Below are 21,079 nucleotides of genomic sequence, written 5' to 3'. Positions count from 1 at the left end.
GGAAACAGGAGCCTAAGGAGCTAAATAAACATACTAACTAAACATAACGTAATGTCCTCAAACAGAAAAGGAGCATTATACAAAACTAAGGAAATCTGAGGAAAGTGTGGGTTCAGTTAATACCAATGTATCAGTGTCCATAATAGGCCACCATAGGCCACAGCCCACATGTGGGGTGCGCTCAGGGCAGAGGGGGCCACCAGGGGCTGCAGGAAGCAGGCTCCATGGTATCGAGAAGGTGAGGGGCCCCCAGTGGGAGGATGTGATTGTTTTGTTTGAGTCACTCCACTGCTGGCTCGCGGTGGCCCCAACCCAGTCCCCAGAGCCAGGCAGGAGCTGCTTGTAGTCATGGGATGCGGAAGGCCATTTGCCAGGGGACTTGACTTGCAGGAGCAGAGGGGGCATTAGGCCACCAGGCGCCCCTGGCTTCAAATGTCCAGGCAGCAGGAGATACTCTGTCGGGCCTCAGGGCAGGGCTGAGTACATGTCACCTCCTGGCATTATCTTTACAGCTCTCACATAAATGTGAAGGTGTTCACAAATGCAAATTTCATTAAGAAAATAATGAGCCGTGATGACCAAGGAGAACCCCAGCACTAGAAACATTCAGGCAGAGGGGTGTCTGGCTCAGCTCTGTGGTCGAATGGGCATCTGACTCCCCAGGGGCCTCACGGCCACACGACCAGTCTGACCCTGTGACCTTCTGGGAGGCAGAATCCTGATGCTGGGTGAGCACCCAGGCTCTGGGTCAGAATGAGGCTCTTGAACACTGAAAGTCTCCTTACCAGCTGGGTGCCCCGGAACCCTGTTCCCTACCTTCCCCGGGCCTTGGCTGCCTCACCCAGACAATGGGTTTATCATCCATACAAATGGTTATAGCAAATATGAAATTAACTTATCCTCAGAAAATTGTCCCTCTCCTTATGTATCTACATATTTTCCTTTCTTCTAATCAGGGTGTCTCCCTATTAAAAAACTAACATATTCTCTGTAATAATTTTCAGATCTTTCAATCTAACTCAACATGATTTTCAACTGCGTTGGCATTTCTATCCTTCATTGGCCTGCATTTAATTCACCTTTAATTCCTGCCCATGTTAAGGAATTACCTTATCCTTTCCCATCTCCAGGTATGTTTTCACCAGGATCATTCTCTTAACTTTATCTGCTGTTCATACACAGATGTGATGTTCAGATGTCACTTCATCCTTCCTTGAAACTTCCAGCTAGAACAGGTCACTCCCTCATCTAAATTAGTTTTGCACTCTATTCACGACTCTCCCGTGCCCGCCCCGCTGTGTCGGCATTAGGGCCAGGGGTGTGCTTTACTTCAGCTCTTAGATGACAGACAACAGGGTGGGATCTTGGTGTTTTTCACCTGCACTTCCTTCGCAGCTCTGGGCAAACTCTGGACTCTAGTCCAACCGGCGTTCAGTAAATCCGAGTTCATGAAGGCAGTTACACTTCACAGCACTCTGGTTTCATGTGGTCAATATCTCTACAAAAACCACGTACAGATCTGCGGATTCTTGAGCTGATAGATACTTAAAATGCAATTACTGTCAATTTGGCTCTGAGGCTCACGGCTGCGAGATCAAGGCTCACAGGCAACATATGCCTCCAATGACTACCTGTCAAATTCGAGCAGAAATGACAGCCGAGAGCGAGTGAGACAGGCCGGTTGGAAAATATAATTTTGCCTTTGAAGATTTTCTTGTTTACTGCATCTTGTTGGGCTATTGTCCATTGGTGCCAATGCGGAGACAGTTCTGGCAGGAATCTACCAGGCAGAAAATCCATGTAGCCCATCATGCTCCTCCCAGCCCAGGGGCAACTCTGGTTCAGCTGCAGTGACCTCTGTTCACACCCGCAGCCCCACTTACCTCCCTGGCCTTTTCTCAGCGCTCGTTCGTGCCACATACCCTTTGGAAACTGGGTCGGCTGGAAGGTCAACATCCCTGGAGGTTTGGGGATTCTTTTTTTTTGTTGGAAATGGACTAATGTTGCATGACATTGTTAGTTTCTGAAACAACAGCTCCTCACATTTCTAAATTTGAAATCCTTAAAACCATGACCAGCATCAACTGAACTCAAGAAGAGTGGAATGTGTTTCTCACACAGGAGTTTCAGGTTTATGGTTCTCTCTCACAGCGAGCATTCCACCATCACTAATAATGCAGATAAAGTGTTTAGTAGAGTTTTACTCACTGTCATTAACAGATGATGTGGCCTATCTTTGAGATATCACACTGACAAGAAATTTAAAAATCTGATAAGAAGAGCCATCTCAACAAAACAAAAAAATAGGCTGTAACATACACCAAAAGGATTAAAATATGTTAAGTGCCCCTATTGGAATACTCCAGAAAAATCTCTGAGACATACTGGCCAACACTTGGCTAATGCATGTAACACAGTATTTCAAATAAAATAAAAGTACATATATAATTTTATATATAAATTAATTATACAACATATAAAGGATATTATATATGTTCGAAAAAATAACATATAAGTCTAAGTATTCTTCTGGCAAGATCATATTTGCTCTAAAAGCAATTAATGTAATTCAGTATATTTATAACAATGAGAAAATATTTATGTAATATAGACTGTAATGTCCTTATTTGCATACCTACAGGCCTATATTAATGATACTCATTTTTAAACATATATTTTGCTTTTTATTATGGTATTTCCTATAATCATATTCCAACTCATATTCGTACGCAGAGGCACATCTCACTTAGGGTTATAAATTTTTGATGTATGTTAGGGATTTGGGGAGTCATCCCATCAAGTCTATTCATTCAAGGATGTGAAAATAGATGCTCACAAATAAACACACCTGCTCAAAGTCAAAGTGTGCTGTTGACTAATGGTACCCAGCCCCTTACCAACAAAACACCCAAAACAGAAGGAGAGTGGCTCAGTGAGCAGCCTGAGGATCAAAACAGCCTCACACTAAAGTCTATACACTGTCCTATGTTATTTTTGAAGTAATAACTTCAGAATCTATTTCAAATAGAATTTCAAACCTCTGGATCCTTTTGTTTCGGAGTCTGCAGAAGACTGTTAGAAGCAGGTTAGAATTTTGGAGTGAGAGGGATGTAAAAGGCAGAGACCACCGAGGCAATAAGAAATGAGCCCTGCGAGCAGGAGAGCAAAGGGTGTGCAAAATAGACAAAGGTGTTTTTAAAAATCCATTATTCTGGGTTCATACAATGGCAAAGCAAATCATCCCCGACACTTTAATAGCCCCTGCAGGGATCTGCTCACGCTGGTCGGTGCCATAATGATGGGCATGCAGGAAGAAAGGGAGGCATTGTGCCTATGCTTTTATAGAACACAGGGTGATATGTGATGGATTCTGCAAGGGTTCGGTCCACACAGGTGATGTCACATAGGCTTCCCGTAAAGGTGACTTTCCATCAGCCAGTAGTGAATGCACTTAGGTGGACCACCCTGTTTCCTAACAAAGCTAGTCAAGTAAGATAATAAGCTATCACGTGCACCTTTTGAAGGATAAGAAACTGAATGAGAGAAAATGAGCAGCTAAACTAATATGGCCAAATCATTGAACGTGGAGGTGTCAATGACTTTGTACAGTCTGTGGGTGAGACAGAGAGACAGACAGACAGAGACGGGGGAGAGAAGAGCTGGACGGTGTAAGAATGCTAATTGCTGATTTATTTCACCCACCAAATACACATGATAGTTTAATCTGATAGAAAAAGACTAACTCAAGTGGTAAATGGGACAAGAATGGCTTCCCTGGGCAGACACACGCATATATATTCCATTATTTTATCAGTTCACCTGCATCTACTTTCCTCATATACGTTTCACCTTCCTCAGAACATCACTGGATCCTGCTGGACACCAAGTCCATGGGTGGATATAGATCAATGACAGGTCAATACCTGCACCGCACTCACCCCCCCCCCAAAAAAAGCACATTAGAAAACTGTATTGTGAGGGAAGAGAGGAGGACCAGGAGGAAAGAGCAGGAAAGAGCACAAACTTAGGTACGTCGTGGGGTTGCTTTAAAAGCCCCCAACCAAGAATAGCACGGAACGGGGCACAGGGATTCCGGTGTGAGGCGCAGGCAAAGCAAAGCAAATCAGGACATTTGGGGGACCAGCAGAAGCTCATTGTAAAGAGCAAGACTTGGCAAATTTATCTCAGAAACAAATCCTTCCACCTGTCTCTGAAATAGTCTTTATATTTTATTGACTTACTTATTCTCATCCACATAGTGATATGTTATAAGAATTTAGGTAATTTCTTAAAAAACTTACAAAGAGAAAAACTATACTTGTTAAAAACTTTCCAAATCCTGGCATTTACTTTTTTTTTTTTCAGGAAGAATTATATTGTAAAACATAAATAATCAAACATACTAGAGGATATGGAAATACCTGAGCCATAAAGATAAAACCTTATGAAAATTAAAGTTCTACATGTAAATGACATCATTGATAATCTCATAAGCCTGTGTTTTAACTGGGTTAAACTTTACTTTTAGGGGCTAATTTAATTGTGTAGAGATTTTGTTTGTCCTTCCCTTGCTTAAAAAAAACTAAATTAAAAAAAATATTTTAAAGCTATCTAATACTAGAGATACTCATTTATGCCTACAGACTCCTTTATTGGTATTGTAATAATATCCACTCCCCCAAAAATTCCTATATGGATTTGGGTGCATCCCCAGTCTGTCTGGGGCCAGAAGAAATTTTTAACAACATGTAACTAGGTTGTATATGTCCTGGTGCACGTTGCCTGCCTTGCCTGAGAGCAGAGCCTGGAAATGGAGCCATCGGAGTCCTGACGGGGGGCTTGCAGACCCTAAGGGCAGGTGGGACCTCCACCTTAGCCAGCATGGATTTGCTCGACAGCACGCAGCTTCAAGAAATGTCCTGTTTTTTTAATTTTTTCAACTCAGTTTTCTCTGTCCTGAGCTCCAGTATTTCAGGATACAAGGAAGGTCAGCCTCAGTCATCATTCGGGCTTCTCATCATCCCTCAGTTAGGTCCTAATGGCAGCTCAGCGTGTCACTGGCCCTGAGAGATCCGGACGATGTTGGCCCTCAGGTCCAGACGGGGCGGTGCAGCTTCGCTCCCCATCAGGCCCGCTGTGTCCGTGCCGCCTGGGGACCCCTCCCCAACCTACCCCTGCTGGCAGCATTGCTCACAGCAGAGCCCCAGCTGCCCAACCTGCGGCCAGGGGCACGGCCTGTAGGGCGCTCACAACCAGGCCCCTTAGGGGTCCTCCCACCCACACCCGGGCCCACTTCGTGGGGGTGCCGGATAGGTCTACGGGGACCCTGCACTTAGAGCTTCAAGTCCAGATGCTTAGGAGTCCTGTCTTTGCATTTGTGTCTTGTAAGTGAAGTCTGGCCAAGGAGCACGCCCTGGGGACTTGACGCTGGTTCCCACAAGGTCCCGATTCCCGACGCAGCGGCACTCCCTCACCTGCACGGTCCTCGGCTGCCTGTGCTCCAGCCTCTGTCACTCCGAACCCCGACCCCCACGCCTCCTCCAACCAACCACTGCTGCCACCCTCCCCAGCCTGGGCCGGGCCTGGGAGCCAGCGGGGCTGGATTCTCTTGGGCCCTCCTCAGCCAGGTGCATGCAGGTGGCTGTCCCAGCACGCGCCCCCCTTGGTGGTCACCTGGCTGCAGCAGCTCGGGGCAGTGCCCCTGCTCCAGGCCTTAGCTTTATTCTGACCTGGAACATTCTTCCTATGTTCTCATTTCATAAGCAGCACTGTTCCTTCCTATGCTAAATATTTAATTAATACATTTATATACTTTGAGGAATTAATAAATGTATAATTGCCTAATCAATGAGTGTGATTAATAGAGAAAACGCAGCGTGTCGGCACCTACTATGTGCTGGGGGAGTGGGATGTGATGGTCCCTCCATGCAGGGTTCAGAGTCTGGCCGGGGAAGTGGCCAGGGGTCCAGGAATCACAGCAGCACAGCTGGGCTTTCACAAGGTGCAGGGACCTTCCATACCCTCTGGAACCCATGCAGGACAGAGAGCGCGTGCCAGTCCCGTGGGAGAGGAGACTGCCCGGTCAAGGAGAACCGCACCGACAGCAAAAACATGAAAACGCAGAGGGTGTCCGCAGGAGCGATTTTCCTTCAGCCTCAAACCAGGCCGTCTCTGAATATGATTTGGTGATGGGGCTCATTAGTCCTCAATTCCTATGCTCTTCCAACGGTTCTATTAATGTCTACTGTTCTTGTGTGTTATATTATTTACATATTTATTGTTATTGCCTGATTTTATTGTCTCTCTCATTTAAGCATAGTGAATAAAAAATGTTAGCAAGACATGTCAACATTTCCGTTGTGACTCTGTCCAGCCCACACCTCCACCTCTGCTCCTGAATTGAGGGGTGCTTGATTTTCCTCACCACTGAGTTTTAGTTTTACCTGTTCTGTGACAAACTATTCTGTGATGAATGGTATCACCCAGAATTCATTTATTTTTGTGTCTCGGTTCTTTTGCTCATCCTGTTTTCAATATTTATCCATGGTGTTTCATATAACAGTAATTTGTTCTTTTTTGTTGGTTTATAGTGTTTAATTTGTAAGCATGCTACAATTTATTTATCCATTTTCTTGTCATTGGACACTCAGGTTATTTCAATTTGGGAGCTATTATGAACATACACCTGCTAGCAGCACTCTCACACGCGTCTTCTGGGAACATATACACTCCTTCTCGTAGGCACGTAGGCATGCAGCCACAGGTGAAGCCCCTGAGCCTTAGACTACATCACCAGCTCTCAAATTTGGATCTCAGGAAACCTTTATACTCATAAATTATTGAGGCTCCCAAATGTCTTTTGTTCATGTGGATCACACCTCCTGATATCTAGCACACTAAAAATTAAACAGATTCCAATTCCAGTTCTTCTGGGTCTATATTCATATATGCTGGATCACATGGTAATTCTCTTTTTAATTCTGTGAGGAGCCTCCATACTACTTTCCACAGTGGCTGCACCAATTTACACCCCCACCAACAGTGTACAAGGGTTTCAGTTTCTCTACATCCTCACCAACACTTACTTATTGATTTTCTTGCTGCCATCCTAACAGGTATGCGTTGACATCTCACTGTGGTTCTGATTGGCATTGCCCTGATGATTAGTGATGTCGGGCATCTTTTCATGCACCAGTTGGCCGTTTGTGTGTCCTTCTTTGGAGGAGTGTCTGTCTGTTCAGGACCTCTGGACATTTTTTAATCAGGTTATTTCTTTGCTGGCAGTCAGTTGTATGAGTCCCTTATATTTTTTTTGGATATTGACCTCTTAACAGGTATCACAAATACATTCTCCCACACTGCAGGTCACCTCTTCACTGCGTTGTGTCCTCTGCTGTGAGGTTTATTAGTGTGACGTGCTCCCACTTGCCTACTGTTGCTTTTTGTTGCCTGTGCTACGGCCATTGTGCACTTAAAGTTTTATTACGAGGAAGAAATCCCATGGTAAGCCCTCTTACCACTGTAATTTTTTTCTGTATTAACATATAATGGGTTTATTATTGCTATTTTAAAATATAAATATGCATTCAAAAAGTAAACAGAGAAGAATGTTAAATGCTCAAGTTATTTTAGAGTAGGAATAATAAACCCGCTAATGTTATATAGTATCTCTACATGTTACATAGTTACATTTCCTGTGTTATACATTATGTGTTATACAGCACTGTCACCACAGTACGATATGGGTGGGGTAATACGAGAATACAAATGTAAATATTTACTGATCCTTGTATTAAAAAGGAGAACACAGTGTTCTTAATTGTGTGTGTTATACCTCAGAAGTTAAAAATGAAATATGAATGCAATAAAAAATGGAAAAAAATGGAAAGGACTCCTTCATTCTCGGCGTCCTATTAAGGATGAGTCACAATTAAAACAATCATAGGCAGGTTTGAAAGCATACAAGCTGCTAAGAAACTCATTAAAAGAAAGATAAAATATTGATTCCATGGGTTGCTAGAGCCCCTCTTCTATTATTTATTAGATTTTATTGTGTTGGAAATAAAGAACATGGCAAATGCATAGCAATTACCAAGGTGGTTTTACTGTTTTCAGCCACCTTCTTTCTGTCGTTTTTGCTCTTTGGCAAAGGTCAAAGGTGATCATCTCAGAAGGCAGCACTTTTTCTCTCTGATACTGTCTTCTGCTGAGTTTCATGATTGATTCACCCTGGTCATAAAGGTTAGGTTTCTACTGAATATATATGAGACTAAAAAATAACAGAAACATTACCAGTAAGAAGAAATATGAATCACAGTCTGGCTTCAAGCAAATTAGGACCCTAATCCTTGTGTTTATTTTAGTGATATAGTTTCATCAAGAGGTTGGTTCTGTCTAATTTCCTTAACCTGTTCTTTATAGACTTCTTCTCTTCATCTTCACAGCCCAAAGGCTTGCATTCTGAAAAACACAGGAATGCACAGAGATAGGAGCTGTTTCCTAGAAATTCTGTAGCTATCTCAATAAATATTATTCTGTTTGATTTCTAGATAACATTTTTATTTCTATCGTTGTTCTTTGTGTTTCCTAAACATGAGTGTTAGAAAAAAAAATTGGGCTAAAGGTATGTTTACGAAGATCCATTATAATGTACAGCTCCTTTATAATTTCCATGCATTTTTAAATCCTAATTTCATTTTCATGAAAAAAATGATTTAACTTTAAATAGCACTTAAAAGTACATTAATAAAAGTGTCCACATTTAAATACTGTGCAATTATACAAAAGAAAGATAGACTCCCTTATCCTAAATTCTCAATGGAGAAAATTGAAATCCGTAGAAGAGAAGAAAACTATTAAAACCACAGGAATCTGAAGCTAAAGGAGGCTTCAAGATTCAGTAACATTTAATTTACCTTTACAGGCAATTTTTTTAAAGTGTAAATATGTATGAATGTAGAAATATTATTGTGAAGTTCCCCCATCTCTGGATAAACTTAGGGCAAGCCTCAAGGCAACTCTGGTAAAAAAACATTCTCTGGGTGGTTGCATTTACAAAACAGGGTATCTTTTATAATAAAATAATAAACACCACCGGTCTAGGATAACCAAAATGATGATAATGAAAACTTTAAAGCAATCAGTGACGTCTTTCCTTCGTAACTCCAGGTGCACACCGATCACCTGTGAGATGGCTTGGCTGTTCTCCCCTCCCCCACTGCTCACCACATCTCCCACCAGCTGGGGACCACGCCCACTACCCCACCGCAGGTATTGTAGCGAGCCAGTGAGCACGGTTTCTGGAGCCAGTGGGTATTCAAAGTTGACTTCTTTTAATTGGACGAGACACCCCATTCTCCCGGCACTGGGGTCTCTTGCTGAGAGCTCAGGGGAGGCTGCAGACATGTGCTCCGCTCCTCCAGCTGGGGGTCTGTGGCTCAGCCTCCGGGGATCGGGGGCCTCATCTGGTCCAGCCCAAGGCTGTCCTGGTGGACAAAATCTCACATGTGTTCTCTGCAGAATACTTCTCCACCCTTCACATGCCACCTTGTGTGGCAAAGGAGACGTTGCGGATGTAGTCAATTTAAGGATCTTGACTTGGAAGAGCAATTTTGCCTTTCCTGGTGGGCCAACATCACCATGAGGCTCCTCATACGGGAGGGGGAGGCGGCAGGGTCAGCGAAGAGGCCCAGGAGAGAAGCAGGGTCAGAAGGAGAGAGAGAGGGGTATGAAAAGGCCACAGTGCAGGCTTTGAACATGCAGGAAAGGGCACCACCCAAGGGATGCGGATGGCCTCCAGAAGGCGGGAGAGGCCGGGAAGCAGATCCCCCCAGACCCCCCTGCAGCTTCCAGAGGCCAAACAGACCCTGCGAACGATTTAGGGCTTTGGAGCTCTGCAACTGCAAGAGAATAGATTTCTGTGGTTTTCAGCCACTGAATTTACAGCCATTTGTTACAGTGTCCATAGGAAACTGATCCAGCTGTGTACCCTTCACTCTGAGCCAGTGAACAGGAGGCTTAAAGGATCCATTCAGAAGGTTAAATCCTGGTCGCCTGGAATCCAAACGACACAGGTCCTGGTCACTGCTTCGCGTGTTAATGGTCTAAATGCACATCGGCTGTGGCTGACTGGAGACAGAGTCAAGAACTTGACGCTGGGTGTGAGCTGACTGTCCGAGAATATACAGGTATTTTCCATGAACCAGCTGTGGCATTTTACCCATAAGCTGTTTTGAAAAGTGCCCGCGTTAGCAGGCCTCCCTCCACCAGGACGAGGAGATCTCAGGGGCAGAGGCTGGAGGTGAACAGTCTGCCGGCGTCAGAGGTGGAAGTTGGGGGTGGGGGTCGAGGGCGCCTGTCGGACCCTGCATCTCCCCTGTGGACGGTTCTGTGTGGAAGCCCTGGCTGGGTCGGGGAAGGGGAAACTGAGCCATCTGCAGTTGCCCCATGTGAAAACGTCCGCTTGCAATACCACCGCTGCACAGCACGCACACACACATTCTGCAAGACTGAAACTCCCAGAAATATAGGGGCTTGTATTCACAAGACCTTCCCTTTTTCTCTGTCTGTCCAACCACAGGAGGCTTATGCTCAACCAAGAACCGCTCCTGAGTGGGACGGGTGGGGGGAGCATAAGAAGGGAAGGAGAGAAGAGCAACAGGACCACTTGGCACTGCGGGTCTCCCATTCCGAACCAGGTCTGGGGTGCGGGGAGGTGGGAGCTTTACACTGGAAGAGGGAGATCTGGTACTAGATAGGACTGGGGTGGCTTCTTATCTGGGAGCGACAGCACTGGGTGAACCCCCTTAGACCCCATCAGGCTCTGCAGGAAGAATCTACAGAGAGAGCGTGTGGAGACCCGACCTGGAAGAATTGTCTGATGCTTCCAACATACCGATTTTCCTTGGGATCTCGCCTGAATTTTTACTTCTGTCAAACAAGCAGTTTTTCAGAGAAACTGCTTTTAAAACGGCAAACGAATTCATAAAGTCAGTCAAAGAACATAAAGATGTTAATTAAACAAGACGCTCAGGCTGGCTGAGGATCGGCAGGCCAGCAGCACTCGGTGGCCCAGGGTCACTCTGTGAACCACCTTGTGGGTCCACACGGGCTGAAGTAACAGAAATTATAACAGGAGACAGAGGTCGAGCCCAGGGCTGCTTCACTGCAGCAAAGGCCCTTTCCTAACACAGTGCCTTTCACCACTTCATCTCTTGGGCCTTATTTTCTCTGTCTGCCAAACATGAGCATTGTCCTAGATGACCTGCCTTCTCATCTAATTACATCCATCTAAGACTTTATGATGATGCATGACCTGTGATTAATTAGCAAACTGTCTGGCAGCAGTGCCCCCAAAAGAAACCGTCGTTTTGACACATGCACATTGCCCTAGAATGGCTGCCATCACAGGAAAGTAGGCAAGTTGAGTTCCTTGAAAAAATAAGTTCTTCCATATATCAAAATAGAATCCAATGTGCCTGTAAGTCCCTGTGACAGTCTTTGGTAACTCAGTCAGTAAAAACCCCTGCAGGAAAGGCGAGAGGCTGAGCAGGTGGCAGCATTTGGGGAAGAATAAGTGATATCGGGGCTCTCCTGTGCACAAGCCCACCCCCACTCCAGCTGTGGACAGTGGCAAAGGGCAGAGCGCTTGTTCAGAGAGAGAGGACCTGGATGCCACTGCCACCATCTATGCTTGTCACTGACACCTGCTTCAGGAAGTCAGAGGGATTCTGTAACCCCACAGGTGACAGTGTGATAATGAAAGAAAAGGCACATATCCTTTCTCCTTGGCTGCTGTCAGATGTGGCTAGAAATTGGTTTCCCGCTGCAGCCGTGAGGTCCTGTACATGGGCCACTGGCGCTGATTGGCACAGGTGAGGGCCGCACCATGCAGAACACGCTGAGGGAGCCCTGGCTAGGCCCGGTTTCTGGCTGCAAGGGCCAGGTGCCTGAGTCAGCTGCCTTTTAAGGGAGGTCTGTCAAAGTGTCCACCCTTTATTTACAGTAGAGTCCTCTGTCCCTGAGTCCCCATGTCACCACGGGAGGCTAGGAAAGGTGGGTCTGCTCTGGGCAGCCGGGCTCCAAACTAAAATTGTCAGAACAGAAAATTAATCTTAAAAAAGGCAATGGTGGTTTCTGGTGCACCATCTGAATAACAATTGATTGGCGAGATAACATTTGCCGCGTGGAATTAAGGCGATCTTTTTCCAAGAGGGAAAACAGTGAGTCTGCAGCACATAGCTCACAAGGGAGGGAAGGCCTGGCAACACCGCAGGGACTCAGAAGAAACACACTGGGAACCGGCAGTTCATGCAAGACAACCCCTATGTGACGTTGATAGATGACAGCACTGTGGGGTTTAAATACAAGGTAACAAATGACTCGGATCAGACATCAGAAAGCAATTTTTCATAAACAAAACAATAAACACTCCTCCAGGCCAATGGGCCACTTTTTAAAAGAAAATATTAATGCATGTCCAAGAAGCAATTACATATTGTCACAGAGGAGGCGGGGCACCACAATTAATGGGCCTTGTTGAGGCAAATAGTTTGTTTACATTTTTCTACCTGTGCATTAAGCATAGAACTGCTCTCCACTGAAATTGTCTGTATAAAAGCAACTTCAAAATGAATAATTTACCAATTACAGACAGAGGCACATAACTCCATTGACAACTGCGCTGAACAACACTATTAGACGTGCTACAATGAACGACTACTACCAGCTTCCCCAGTAATAACCCGCTTGCGACTGCAGCATTTGCAGAGGGTTCTGAGCCTGATCTTCCAGCCGTAAAGTGGGAGTAGGCCCCCACAAATGCAAAACACGGGGCTCGCTAGCACACAGAGTGAGCAGTGATGAAGGGTAAAATATGCAATTTCAAATAACATGCAACCAGCTAACACTTAAACACTTAAAACTCCGAAGCAGGAAGCCAGTACAAACACCGAAGATGACGCTGGGCTTGAGTTGCTGAATACGTTTCCTTCTTAAATGTCACTTGTAAGGATTAACATGTAATAAGCTGGAACTCACACACAAGTCTTGTCCCTCCACGTCTGTTTTTCTGTTAGGACATCCTGACGAGGCACACTGAAATCACACCTCACGCAGCACGTCCAAGAAACACGGGAGGAGGGATTAACAGAGCCTTTGCTGTCAGGTGCAAACATGCTTCAGGGACTGTGGGGCACTGGCAACGTGTGGAGCAGCTGCAGGCTCTGTGTCCGGCCCATGCGCGACTCTGTGTGGGGTCACAGAGCCTCAGAAAGGCCCTGGGCTCCCCCTCACAGCACACTCATGTTGAAGCACTGTTTCAGGTTATAAATGAGAAGCCATGGGAATGGTAGGCTGAAGGCATGGCCACGCGTGGCAAGCAGCCTGGTCACAGCACAGTGACGGGCGGTGACCAGGCTCGGTCAGGGCTGGGCTCCAGGCCCTACCAGGGAGAAGAGCCATGAACAGAGGCTAGTTCCCTGTTAAGTAAGATGACATCTGAAAGCTCAATGGAGCTCTATGGATGCCTTCTGGGTCGTCACTGTCACTGTTAAAAACAAAATTAATTGGCTCCGGCGGACTTAGGCAGAAAATAAAAACTCTGTAAGGGTATTAAGCATTTGTCCCGAAGGTGGAGGGACAGAGCGTGGCCAGGCCCAGGGGGACACAGCAGGGAGGGCCTCTGTGTGCTGCTCCTGGGACGGTGTGGTGCCGGGGGCTCTATAGGCCCTCAGCCCGGAGCCTCACGCCAGCCTCTGTCCCCTCACCGCCACTGCTCGCACCAAGGATGTCAGCTCTGGTCTCGCTCAGCACTGACTTCTGTTCAGGCTCCGAGGGCAGAGCCCCAGTGCTGTGCCCCGTGGGCCAGCCTCCCCCTCTGGTGTGTGCTGCCTGCTGGAGAATGCACACCCCAATCTCCACGGGCCTCACCCCTGCTCTGTAAGGATGGTCCTTCCAGGGGAAGTCTGGCAGTGTGCAGGTCACCACCACATTATCAAGAAGAAATTCAGTAAGTGCCCAGGAGCTGATGCCAGGGGAAGTGTGGCAGAAATGGGGAACCATCATTTGCTCCGGGGAGAGACAACCGGGGTCTGTTACTGAAGCAACCTAATGTTGCCAATGCACCAACAGATGTGTGCGCCCCTCGAGGACAGCACCCTCGCGGTGCCTGGGCGCTGTTCTCCCCCAGGCGGACAAGCCTCCCCACAGTGACGGCAGCCAACGAGCTGTGGGAATCCCGCCACTGCGCCCAGGCCAGCCCCCAGCCCCCCACAGGGCTGCTCTGGGCGACAGCCCGCCGAGCGGCACTGGCTGCCTGCCAGAGGGGGCTGCCTGTCTCGGCTCGGCATTCTGCCACCTCAAAGCGTGTCTGCCCTCTGCAGAACCAGCCTCCTGTGATCACTCATGTGATTCAAAATATTCTCACCATCAGCTGGGCGGCCAGCTCTCCAAGTGTGTCTGGAATGAGGAGTTCCCAAGATGTGGGACAATTCCAGGAAAACTGGGAAAATTTCCAGGAAAAAAAAGACTGGGCTTAATGTGAAGAGGCCCATGCATACCCTTCTGCTCCAAACACCCCTGCTGACAACCTCGGGATCTTGCCCTTTCCAGGACTTTGAGCCCAGGGCCCTGGGCTGCACACCGCCCACAGGCTGGTGTACATGGGCACTGCCGGGCCGTTCTTGGCTGCACCGTGAGCTCAGAGCTCAGCCAGGGAGAGCCTTCCCTTCCACTCCAGGCTTCAAGGTTACCTGGGAGCAGAGGGTTCACACAAAACACTCCACTTTCGGGAGATGTTGGCAGCCTGTGCCAGATTTGAAAGCAGATTTCGTTTTCCTCTACACTAACTGGATCAGAGGACTTAGGACTCCACATGGAGCCATCAGGGTGGGTTACAGGAGGCCAGTGGAGGCAGAAGGCAGGGCAGGAGACACAAGAACTGGTCCTGACGGCCAGCAGAGCTCTGCCCACCTGCTGTGGCCCTGACCATGTGTGTGACACCATGTGGAGATGCTGTTTACAGAGATAATGGGACATGGCCGAGGAAAGGTCTAAATCTGGTTATTTGCAGGTGAACACCACTGAGTGTCTGTTGCTCCAAACTGTCCCTCCCTCAGACTCGCCTCGTCACAGTGTTAATGACGTCATGCCTGTGGCAAAGCCTAGCACAAGGTACAAGGGAGCTCTGACTGCAGAGAACACGGCCAAGTCTCTGAGCCAGGCAGTCCTTCCCTGACCTCTCTCCCGAAGACACTAGCAAACACACAGACCTACAACGTTAGAGAGGTCGAATCCATCCTGTACATCCCCATGCACGTGTGCACATGCACACCGACACACACACACACACACTAACATGCACACCTCGCAGCACGTGACAACTTGCACGGAGCGTATTTTTCTCCTGAGGGAGGAAAATCAAGTCTTAGACTTAGCAAACATCCTGCACAATTTAAAATCACGGACCTTTCCTGCTCTTTCCTCCAACCTGGGCACCTGCCCATGCCTCAAGGGCACCCCCCAGGAGGGTCCTTCTGCACATTAGCGGTCACTCTGGGACCCCTGTGAGGCATTGTATCACCTGTGGGAAATTGTTTTTCCCTCTTACCAAATGAACAGTTGCCTGTTACAGGCTAAAAATAAACAGTGGAGGGGCAGGTGTGTGGAAAGACACCTTCTCTCTTAGGAGACCAAAAGAAAAAAACAAAAACAAAAAGAACAAAGGAAATGCTTCCAAATCAGACATGATAAATTCCTTGCTCCAATATCTTAGAGTTTATTTCTTTCAAAACTGTGGTAAGAGAAAGAGCAGTCTTCCCTGAAAACCATTATAAGAAAAATTAAAATATGCCCCTGGTGTGTTTTCAGTGTTTTTGTAACAAAATACGTATTGACATTTCGACTCAATGTAAAACTCAAGATTTATTTTTCACTTGAGGTAAGTTTTGACCTTAATAACATCAATCAATACCCCTGCTTTGGTATAAATGTAACTAGATATTTATCTCACTGTAAGTCAATCGCAATTTTTCTGGGGAGTGTGTCAAATACTTTTTTCTGCATTAAGTCTATATTTTCTATTTTAAATGATATTACTGATCTTCAGATTTTTACTCTAAAAACTGCTTGGGTTTACTTTCATCTGACTTGTAAAAATGTTTCATTCTAATCACTGTTAATGTGCTCAATTGATTCATTTGTGTTAATGAAAGACTTCCTTGCTAAATGTTCTGAAATAACTAATTTTCATAATACCTCATAGGAAGTTTAAAGAATTTCTTTAAAAATAATTGAGTACAAAACAGATCTACCGTTTGACCCAGGAATTCCACTCCTAGGAATTTACCCTAAGAACGCAGCAATCAAGTTTGGGAAAGACAGATGCACCCCTATGTTTATCGCAGCACTATTTACAGTAGCCAAGAATTGGAAGCAACCTAAATGTCCATCGGTAGATGAATGGATAAAGAAGATGTGGTACATATACACAATGGAATACTACTCAGCCATAAGAAGTGGAAAAATCCAACCATTTGCAGCAACATGGATGGAGCTGGAGAGTATTATGCTCAGTGAAATAAGCCAAGCGGAGAAAGAGAAATACCAAATGATTTCACTCATCTGAGGAGTATAGGAACAAAGGAAAAACTGAAGGAACAAAACAGCAGCGGAATTACAGAACCCAAGAATGGACTAACAGGTACCAAAGGGAAAGGAACTGGGGAGGAACGGTGGGCAGGGAGGAATAAGGGGGGGGAAGAAGAAGGGGGGTATTAAGATTAGCATGCATGGGGGGGAGGGAGAAAGGGGAGGGTGGGCTGCACAACACAGAGAGGACAAGTAGTGATTCTACAACACTTTGCTATGCTGATGGACAGTGACTGTAATGTGCTTTTTAGGGGGAACCTGATATAGGGGAGAGCATAGTAAACATAGTATTCTTCATGTAAGTGTAGATTAAAGATTAAAAAAAAAAAGAAAGAAAGAAAGAAAAGGGGGATTACTCCTTGATAGGATAAAACTATTGGTAAATCAAAGATTAACACATGCTTTAAATATCCTTAATGTTGATCACTTAAAGGGTGTCAGATGATCAGCTATGGAGGTACTCTTTTCTGATAATATTCCTTCTCTTAAAAAAAAAAAAGTAGTCCCTGTGTGCTGACCTCCAGTGAGTTCTGCACAGTGGTATAGAGGGCATGTCAAAGTGTGGGCAAAGGGTCTGTTTGTTTCTATGCAGAAGATCAAGGCCTAGCTTGGATACCCAGAAAATGAACTAAGATACGATATGAGGAGGAGCTTCCGGCATCAGCACTCTCTGGAGGACTCGTGCCGGGGGATGATCATCAAAAAGCCTCCACACGGATCCGGGCGATGCTGCGGTTGTGGCTGCGTCCACCCCACCGTTTCCTGGACTTGCCATTGGAATGAGGAGGGAGATGTCTAGGCTGGCATGTGCATACAGTGAGACAACGAATTTGACCAGGTCTGTACTGTTGGAACTCAACCAGGAGTTGGGAGGGGTGCAAGTTGTAGCTCTCCAAAATCTTACGACTATAGACTATCTACGGTTAAAAGGACATATGGGAGGTGAACAGATCCCGGAAATGGGCTGCTTTAATTTGTCTGATTTCTCTCAGGCTGTTCAAGTACAGTTGAACAATATCCATCATATCATAGACAAATTTTCACAAATGCCTAGGGTGCCTAACTGGTTTTCTTGGCTTCACTGGAGATGGCTGGTAATTATAGATTTGCTTTGTTTATGTCACCGTATTCCTATTTTGTTAATATGTGTGCGCAAGTTAGTAGTTTAAAACCCATACATGCTTAAGTTACTCTACAAGAAGATATGTCAAAGAAACAATCAATCCTCCCATGTTTTCTTCCATATGCTACCTCTATAGCTTTTCTTCTTCCTTCCTAATTACAACCCTTAAATAGAATTCGTGCCTCATATCGAATTTACCGAGTATCATAATTCCTCCAGGTGGTAAAGATACCTCGAGACAAGTGCTGGGCATAGAAGCCACAGGGCATAAATCTGCAGAGAAGTAAAAAGCTAACCTTTTCAAACAATATGGCTTCTCTCTCACTTACCAACTTTACATTTCCCTGTATGGCCCCGGAAGATGACTGGTTAGCCAGAAACAGGTAAGATTCCTCAAGGGAGGAACAACCTAAGACAGGTACAGTCGCAGGGGGGCCATCAGGTGAGAAATCGGGGAACAGCAGTGGTGAAGCTTAGAACCTCACCCCCACCCCACCCCCATTTTGAGAGAAATCTTCTGCATCCGTGGATGTTTTATTGCTCGGATGTTCTAGCTCGGATTAGCACATAGTCTACAGGCACACACATGATCATCTACATTTGCCCTCTTACAGCACTAAACTATGTTTTCTACCTTTATCTTGCATCTACCTACCACTTCAGCATTTTATTAAAAATAAAAATAATAATAATGATAAAGGGAGAAATGTGGGATCCACATACAAATCAAGTATAAAAATCAAACGAATATTCATATCTGACCTGATTGTTTATAGTTCATAATGCGTGATCAAAACCGAAAGTTTCTGTGATGACTGCCCTTGCACTGTTCACCATGTAAGAACTTATTCACTATGTAAGAATTTGTTCACCATGTAAGAACTTGTTTGTTATGCTTCAGAAGATTGGAGACTGACAAGAATTAGACTTGAGATGGATTAATGATTGTACATTGAGCATTGACCCCCCTATACTGAATTTTATTGTTGTTAACAACCATTTGATCAATAAATATGAGAGATGCCCTCTCAAAAAAAAAATAATAATTGAGTACGAGGTGTCAGATTGGAATACATCACACCGCCTTGCACCAAAGACAAAATTTAATAAAGGAAAATGAGTCAATAACACGTAGGAGGATTATGCATTTGTGAGAAGAATCCATGAGTCATTTTCAATGGCCAGTGTTGCATTTGTATTGTGAACAGTAAATACTAAAAATGTTTAAGTTTAATGCTTGTTTTTCTTCTGATTCTACAAAAAAAAAAGTGACATATTCAGAAATACCCTATTCTATCAAGAAAAGGTCTCAGGTAAGGCTCAATTTTTTCACATGTTGGCTGAAGTATAGCTTCCAACGGACTCAAATGTCAGTTTCTTGCATTCTCTTGAAAGTCTGTCAACCCCACCATATGCTCCAAAGAGCTGGAAGCTCATGGATTGTCCCCCGGTGTGCAACAAAGAATACTTAGTATATTATACTCTACAGACCCTCGTCAGGGAAAAATACACTGCTGCCTAAATCTGAGGTCAGGTCCATTTGAGAAAAGTGATATTTAGGCAGTCCACCCATTCTTCAAGACCACAAAACTGTCAGTGAGAAAATAATCCACCTCTGATACCCCATGAGGCAGCCCCTAAATAATGTAGCTATTAAGCCCTTGAAATTGCCTAGTGTGGCAGCAGAACTAATTTTTAATTTTCAGTTGTTAATTTAGAATTAAGTGTCCACATGTGGCTGGTGACGACCCTGACAGGACTGCCACTAGAAAGTCTAAGTTCTGACCTTACATGCTTTGGGGAATATGTACTTGGACTGCCTTATCCCAGCTAATGCCTTCTCCTCCCCCTACTCCCACACGCTCACACGCTTTCCCATCACACTGGTCTCACAGCACTGGGAACGCTTCCAAAACTACTCATATGAAGCCAGTCACGCCAATCATTATTGGACATTTCTGAGACAGTAGTTCTAACAGAGGCCATCCAATTTTTTTGCTCTTACAATGCATAAGAGAATTTTGAAAATGGCCTATCCATTCCTACTTAAGTTTGAATCTAAAATATTTATAATAAATTGAAACACTTTCAAAGGATGTAACTTGAAATTACAAATACTGGCATTTGAAAGTAAAACCGTGATATCATTTTTTAAAATGTCCAATGAAATCTGAATACCAGAGCTGCTTGACCATTTTCCATTTAAAAATAGGAACAAGCCCTTCTTTAGAAGGAAGAAATCACAGATTGCTACTCTTTCCTCACTGACCTTGTAATTCCCTTCCGTTCACCCCCATAATTTTATCCTAATGTAAGTTACATTCATTCTTTAAGGCCATTATTGGTCACCCGTCATGCTCTTCTAAAAAATGCTTTTATATTTCATGAGTCTGTAAGCCTTTAAAATTAAAAACAAACAAACAAAACTCATGGAATAAATTATAGGTGCTTTTCCAGCCAGACTGGGTCTAACAGGCAGAACCCATGAAATGCGAGCCTCACAATCTCAGTTCCCCTGAAGGCGCCCTTAGTTGGAGCCCTTTATTCAGTCTCTGTTCCGGCAATGCCATCACATCCCAGTGTGAAGACACACTGGCCTCTATGAAGGTTTCTGGGTGAGAAACTCTTTGAGACTCTAGGGGCAGGGAGAGCTGTGTTCTATCTGAGGAACCAGGGGTATGAATTCCTTGTGGGTGCAAATCCCATGAGAGCAGGGCCTTTTCATTGTTTGGCTGCTAGGAGTTGAAAACCAAATTTAAAGGCCACCACTAAGAGACTAGTGTCTCTCTCCCTGTCTTCCCTGTCATCCTGTTTTGTCTGTAGGTCTCCCTTCTTATACCTGTTTATGGTCAACTTGTTATTAATTGGAAAACAGAAGGAAAAGACCAAAAATAGCCCATCATAGTGAATTCAGTACAGTTGGGATCATTCAGGATGCAACAGTGATGGTAAAGGCACAGGAAGAGAGTAGGCTGGAGTCAGCTTCCCAGCGCCCCCCCATGGGACCCCAGACATCACACTAGACCCCTACTCCACCTGCTGCGACCAAGGCTGGGTGCTCGATGCGGAATCAGCTAAGGAGGTTCTTCCTCCATCATACTGAGGAATTTGCAGGTAGAATGAACTGAGATGGTTCAGCATTAACTGTGTTTCTCTTTTTTCCTTCTTTAATGTATACACGAGTGACAGCCACCTCAAAATACTTCCAAATTGTTAGGTGCGAAATGATCATAAGCACAGATGGGAGAGGAGTGAAATGAAATTAATCAATACACCCAACTAAGAAAAAAAATATTTTTCTTGTAAGAA

At 45.1% G+C, this 21,079-nt stretch overlaps 1 long non-coding RNA gene across 2 annotated transcripts in view; it reads right to left on the bottom strand.

Annotated features, from left to right (window-relative positions):
- LOC140844829 (uncharacterized) overlaps positions 1–21,079 on the bottom strand; it is a 197,037-nt gene that overhangs the window by 86,024 nt on the left and 89,934 nt on the right. The window contains exon 4 of one of the 2 annotated variants that reach the window (XR_012123325.1): positions 8,339–8,460. The exons of the other annotated variant lie outside the window; for it this stretch is intronic. This is a non-coding gene — a long non-coding RNA (uncharacterized lncRNA). Of the gene's footprint in view, positions 1–8,338; positions 8,461–21,079 lie in introns of those variants that run through there. 2 annotated transcript variants of the gene reach the window in all.

This window comes from Manis javanica, chromosome 12 (assembly GCF_040802235.1).
Source record: "Manis javanica isolate MJ-LG chromosome 12, MJ_LKY, whole genome shotgun sequence".
NCBI lineage: Eukaryota > Metazoa > Chordata > Mammalia > Pholidota > Manidae > Manis > Manis javanica.
This window is presented reverse-complemented; position numbering and strand designations above follow the sequence as displayed.